The 6664-nt window shown below is 35.9% G+C and overlaps 1 long non-coding RNA gene across 2 annotated transcripts; it reads left to right on the top strand.

Moving 5' to 3' along the window:
• The first annotated feature begins 4145 nt into the window (after positions 1-4145).
• LOC107556763 (uncharacterized) lies at positions 4146-5475 on the top strand. 2 transcript variants are annotated; one of them, XR_001605317.1, is made up of 3 exons: positions 4146-4226; positions 5089-5328; positions 5445-5475. It is a non-coding gene; the product is annotated as an uncharacterized lncRNA (long non-coding RNA). The 2 variants fall into 2 exon arrangements; XR_001605316.1 differs by having other exon boundaries at positions 5089-5278; positions 5445-5474.
• Positions 5476-6664: the final 1189 nt, after the last annotated feature.

The raw sequence follows: 6664 nt of genomic DNA, 5'->3' as shown, positions 1-6664 counted from the left end.
ACTAAATCCACCCCTGCATATGAGACAGTATGCAGAGCTCTTACATTATGTGAGAAGTTTGGTACATTTGGAAGATGTCCAGAGACACTGTATAAGCTGAATGTCAGTTGTCATTAAAATAAGTGGGCTTTTAAAGGATAAACCATTTAAAATAAATAAAATAATAATTTACTCACCCTCACATAACACCTTTATGACTTTGTTTGTGGAACACATAAGAAAATATTGTGAAGTATATTGGTTAAAAAAAGTTTGTGCTCATTATTATCCATTGTCTGGACAATTAAAAAGTAATGCAAGAGATTTCTCTCTCTCTTTTTTTATTCATTTTGTCTTCTGGGACATTTAAAGTGAAGTCATTATGTACATTAACAATGATTTAGAACAAATATAATGGTTGCCAACTTTGGCACTCTGGCTGAAGTTAGATTTTTCTTGATGACATGGGCTGAAATCAATCACACACACCCTTTTTGAGGTTTTAAGGATCCAACACGTAATTTCTATCCCTGTAAAGCCTGATATACAAAATTATAGTCTATAGTCTATAGATTTGTTTTAATGGGTCGGTTTACTGCACCTTTACACATTACAAAAAAAAAATCTTTAAAAATCTTCAGCTCCTCCAGTTTCCACCCCATTAAGGAGAGGTTTGTGTTTTATGATGCATATTACATTTGATAGTCACGATCACCAGCTGGAATTCCCATGAGCTCCACCAGAGGGCACTCCAACCCGACTCTTGACACACTCTCACAGACTACATTCCCCATAATCCTTTACCTGGACTCAGCACACATTGCAATCACCTGTATCTCATCACCTCATCAGTCTCACAATATATAAGATGCACTCACACACACACACACACACACTACTCAGTATTGTTTAGCCTGTAGTGTTTCCAAGTTTCTGTGTTTTCCTAGTTCTTTGTTGCCTTGCCTTGTTTCTGACCCTGAACTGTTTCCTTGTTTCCGATTATTTGCTACCTGCGCTGACCTTCACCTGTTTATTGGATTACTCTATTGTCTCATCCTAGATTTTACCTGTTTACTGTTGTTTGACCCTGCCTGTTTTGACCACTCTTTCCAATAAAGCCTGCACTTGGATCTACTAATGCTTTGTCACACCTCTCCCAACGTTACATATATGTAACAGATGTGTTTTATGGCTCATATAATATAACATGGTGAGAATATGGATAGTGAAGGAGGAGCAAAACCTTTATTCAGAGGCCCAAAAATACAGAGTTCTGTGCACTTTGTATGGTCAAAAAGATGAATTTCTGATAAGTTTGTAATGCAATAAAAGTATTTTTAACACAGCAGACTACTTATATAAAATGCATATAAATATCAGTTATCCCTCTACATTTCATAATATGTAAGATGTTATATAATGCTTAACTTTATGATCAAAACTCTTAAGTCTTTATTGTGAGGACCAAAACATAATACAAAGCAATATGATGATGTATCATTTGAAACTCAAATATTAACATGATTTTTCTAAAATAATTATGTATAATCAAGTAAACCTAAGTTGCTTCAGTCTAATAAATGTTAATTTTTAAATGTAACTAACAATATGTGTACATAGAAAAAGTCTTAGATCTTTGAGTTCAGCTCATGACAAATGGGGGCAAAAACAAAAGTGTTGCGTTTATAATTTTGTTCAGTGTATATACAAACCAATGTATACTTGAAGAAAGCAGTGTAAACCGATTTATCTAAACCAATATATAGTTGAGGAAACCTACCATTGCATATTTGAAGAGCCCAATGTTTACTTGAACAAACCAACTTATACAGGAGCAATCCCATGTTCATGTGATCAGACCGATGTATCTAAACCAATATACTGTATGTCTGGTTATACCAATGTATTATAAACGAGTGTGTTTGTCATTAAACCATACATTCAACCAGTGAACTAATCCATATTCACACAATACACATTTCCTGAACGACATGCCATACTAATGGTTTCACATGGTATTACGATTTCTTTCTTTCTTTCTTTCTTTGTACATTTATTTATTTATTTTACCAGGACCAGTGTGCATTCATTTATTAAATGCATGTGCTCTACTGTAAGACGCATGATAATGTTTTAAATTACTGTACTTATTTCAAGCTCTGGTCTTTTCACGTCTTTTTTAAATGTTTTAATGGCCATGAAACCCTAAAACATGTCTGGCGACTAACTTCATGTTCTGACAAACTATTAAGTGCAATGCAAATGCTTTAATGTACATTAGGGGAGTAAATGAAAGAATTTCTACGTGAAAATAAAATATTAAAATACAATGTGACATGTTAACCATTTGATCCTAATGGAATATATGGCCCAAAACACAATGGAAAATATTATGTAATAGTTTTAATGGTTAACAGGTGATGGTTTGCAATGTTTGTAAGGGGTGAACTATCCCTTTAAGGAGGCTCAACGAAGGATTCGGGTTTTTACGCAATCACGCGTGTGACGTGCCCCCTGTGGCGCGGGCATAGTCACGTGATATCTCAGAAGGCGGGGGCGGTGTAGCAGAGGTGGTGCTGAACTTCACTTGAAAGTTGCTTCGGAATTGGTGAAGTGACGCTTCACCACGGTAGTGGTAGACAGAGCGACAATAGAAGAGGTGTCTGTTCATTTCTTGTTTCACAGCGTCTCAAGTGTAAGTACAACAGGACATACTAATGTTGTAATTGTCGAACAGGGGATGCGTGCAATGCTTATAATGACAGAAACTTTGCAACATGTATTATGTAGTCAGTCAGTGATATTTAACCCAGTTAAGGTTTAAGGGATTGTTGCTGCCCTTTATTTTTTTCACACGCTTTTTTTTTTTAAATTTATCATAGATTCGTTGCACGTCTGCAGCATAACTGTTATACCTATTGATTAATTATTTTCAAGTACGTTCTAACTGGAAATGATCGTTCCAAACATTCTTTCATTTTGAGATGGAAGAATCTCTCTCACTTAACGTTACTTACTTACCCTTTAAAGCATTTGCTTTGGATGAACGTTTATTATCATCACTTCAAAAAAAAAAAACTCCAATAAAAAGCTTGCTTTCTTCTGTGGAACACAAAAGAATATATTTTGAAGAATGTTTCTGTCCAGAAAATGAAAGACAGTTAGGTTCCAAACAGTATTGGACCCCTTTCAATTTCATTGTATGGTTAAAAAAAAAAAACACCTAGACATTTTCAAGATGTCTTCTTTCACAAAAGAAAGAAAATCATGCATATTTGGAATGACATGAGAATTAGTAATTGAAGACAGATTTTCATCCTACCATTTAAAAGTTTTGGGGTAAGTAAAATCAACTAAATAATAATGATACTTTTATTTAGCATGGACTCGTTAAATTGATTAAAAAAAGTGACAGTAAAGAGGACATTTATAATGTTATATATTTCAAATAAATGCTGCTCTTTTGATGTATCACGGTTTCCACAAAATAGCCTTGGTGAGCTTGGTGAGTCGTCTTAAAAAAAAAAAAAAATAAACCTTTGTGAATGCCCATTGCAGTGACAGTCTGTTTCCCAGCATCTTTCTTTCTTTCTTTCTTTGTACATTTATTTATTTATTTTACCAGGACCAGTGTGCATTCATTTATTAAATGCATGTGCTCTACTGTAAGACGCATGATAATGTTTTAAATTACTGTACTTATTTCAAGCTCTGGTCTTTTCACGTCTTTTTTAAATGTTTTAATGGCCATGAAACCCTAAAACATGTCTGGCGACTAACTTCATGTTCTGACAAACTATTAAGTGCAATGCAAATGCTTTAATGTACATTAGGGGAGTAAATGAAAGAATTTCTACGTGAAAATAAAATATTAAAATACAATGTGACATGTTAACCATTTGATCCTAATGGAATATATGGCCCAAAACACAATGGAAAATATTATGTAATAGTTTTAATGGTTAACAGGTGATGGTTTGCAATGTTTGTAAGGGGTGAACTATCCCTTTAAGGAGGCTCAACGAAGGATTCGGGTTTTTACGCAATCACGCGTGTGACGTGCCCCCTGTGGCGCGGGCATAGTCACGTGATATCTCAGAAGGCGGGGGCGGTGTAGCAGAGGTGGTGCTGAACTTCACTTGAAAGTTGCTTCGGAATTGGTGAAGTGACGCTTCACCACGGTAGTGGTAGACAGAGCGACAATAGAAGAGGTGTCTGTTCATTTCTTGTTTCACAGCGTCTCAAGTGTAAGTACAACAGGACATACTAATGTTGTAATTGTCGAACAGGGGATGCGTGCAATGCTTATAATGACAGAAACTTTGCAACATGTATTATGTAGTCAGTCAGTGATATTTAACCCAGTTAAGGTTTAAGGGATTGTTGCTGCCCTTTATTTTTTTCACACGCTTTTTTTTTTTAAATTTATCATAGATTCGTTGCACGTCTGCAGCATAACTGTTATACCTATTGATTAATTATTTTCAAGTACGTTCTAACTGGAAATGATCGTTCCAAACATTCTTTCATTTTGAGATGGAAGAATCTCTCTCACTTAACGTTACTTACTTACCCTTTAAAGCATTTGCTTTGGATGAACGTTTATTATCATCACTTCAAAAAAAAAAAACTCCAATAAAAAGCTTGCTTTCTTCTGTGGAACACAAAAGAATATATTTTGAAGAATGTTTCTGTCCAGAAAATGAAAGACAGTTAGGTTCCAAACAGTATTGGACCCCTTTCAATTTCATTGTATGGTTAAAAAAAAAAAACACCTAGACATTTTCAAGATGTCTTCTTTCACAAAAGAAAGAAAATCATGCATATTTGGAATGACATGAGAATTAGTAATTGAAGACAGATTTTCATCCTACCATTTAAAAGTTTTGGGGTAAGTAAAATCAACTAAATAATAATGATACTTTTATTTAGCATGGACTCGTTAAATTGATTAAAAAAAGTGACAGTAAAGAGGACATTTATAATGTTATATATTTCAAATAAATGCTGCTCTTTTGATGTATCACGGTTTCCACAAAATAGCCTTGGTGAGCTTGGTGAGTCGTCTTAAAAAAAATAAAAATAAACCTTTGTGAATGCCCATTGCAGTGACAGTCTGTTTCCCAGCATGGCTGAAACTAAAGGGAAGTTTGATTTTGCGATTGATCGGGGAGGAACCTTCACAGATGTGTTCGCCTGTTTGCCCGATGGTAGGGAGAGAGTCCTAAAACTGTTGTCACATGACCCCCAGAACTACAGAGACGCTCCTACTGAGGGCATCCGCCGAGTACTGGAGGAGGTGAGGAGGAAGACATGAATATATTTGGACTTGGATGCTTATTGGGAAGAGTTAAGTTTGTGGTTATGGATTTGATCTGGGAATGATAGAAGATAAGAATGTAGTGAACAGAAGTCTGCCCAAGTATCTCATGAAAGTCTGTTTGTTGGGTTTATGAATTGAACAGGAGACGGGGCAGAGCTTTGCTCGAGATCTGGTGAGTAGTGCTGATGATGTAGACTCATCCCAGTAACTTTCAATTCTGTTCACTAAAAAGATTCATTCCGAACCATTTGGAGATCAGTTGGTGATCAGATTCTCAGTCATTTTGTTCACAAATGAGAGGTCTTAAAGGCACAATATGTAAGATTTTTTTTAATTAAAATATCCAAAAACCACTAGAACAGTGTTATATATTTAGCTGACTTGTGTACTTACATTATCCCAAATGTTTCGAAGAATGTTTAAATCCAGAGAAATAAGCAATTTTAACTAGTTACACGGACCGTGTCCATAGTGTCATTGTGTCGCCTGCCAATGACGTCCTAACCCCTCGATTTCCTTTTTTGTTTTGTAGAAAACATGGAAACACCAAAGACGCTTTAATATGTTGTGTGTTTTAATAGACCGTTGACGACCACACAGAGTAGCATTATAACAGAACTTTCAAACGTATCTAGTATGATAAAACAGCACTGCTTTTCCCCCCCCACATACTCACGACCGGAAGGAGCGGAAGCGGTCGACTGTGGGATAATAAAAGCTCCGCTGCTTTCGAGCCGTGTGTCACGCTCGTTCAGCGCCTCGTTTCGCTTCGATGGCTTTCAGCCTCACCCTGCTTCATTCTACTACGTTAATAAATCATTAGTTCATCCATGAACATGATTTCTGGCCGAGTTCTGCCCGGATTGCATTGGTTGTGGGAATAAAGACGACAGCTCCCATGATTCCACACTCAGTCACGGCGTCATCAAACTATGCCTTTGTCTATTTGTTTATTTTGAATACACGGTCTCCAGTGGCGAAAAATTACATATTGTGCCTTTAAGTATGTTTGACTCAAGACGATAATTATATAGTAAGAGCGGGGTTGTTTGTGCATGTGAGTGTGGACCTCCTGAGGACCATATTTAAATAATATGTACTGTAGGTTATTTTTACAAATTGCAGTTTTTGGTATTATAAAGTCAATTATTGAACAATACAAACTACCTTATTGACTCGAATATAAGACGATGTTTTCTTCTTGGAAACACATCTGAAAAAACGCGGTCGTCTTATATTCAGGGTCTAGACTTTGACATGTCAATAATACACCCACAACAATAGGTGGCGCCAAATACGCATAAAACAAGTGTGCTATGAAATACGTAATGTAATGCGTGTTGTAAAGATCGTGAATAAAAA

This window comes from Sinocyclocheilus grahami, unplaced genomic scaffold, assembly GCF_001515645.1.
Source record: "Sinocyclocheilus grahami isolate Dianchi unplaced genomic scaffold, SAMN03320097.WGS_v1.1 scaffold578.1, whole genome shotgun sequence".
In the NCBI taxonomy this organism is placed as follows: domain Eukaryota; kingdom Metazoa; phylum Chordata; class Actinopteri; order Cypriniformes; family Cyprinidae; genus Sinocyclocheilus; species Sinocyclocheilus grahami.
Note: the sequence above shows the minus strand (reverse complement) of the source record. Positions and strands in the feature narration are given on the sequence as shown.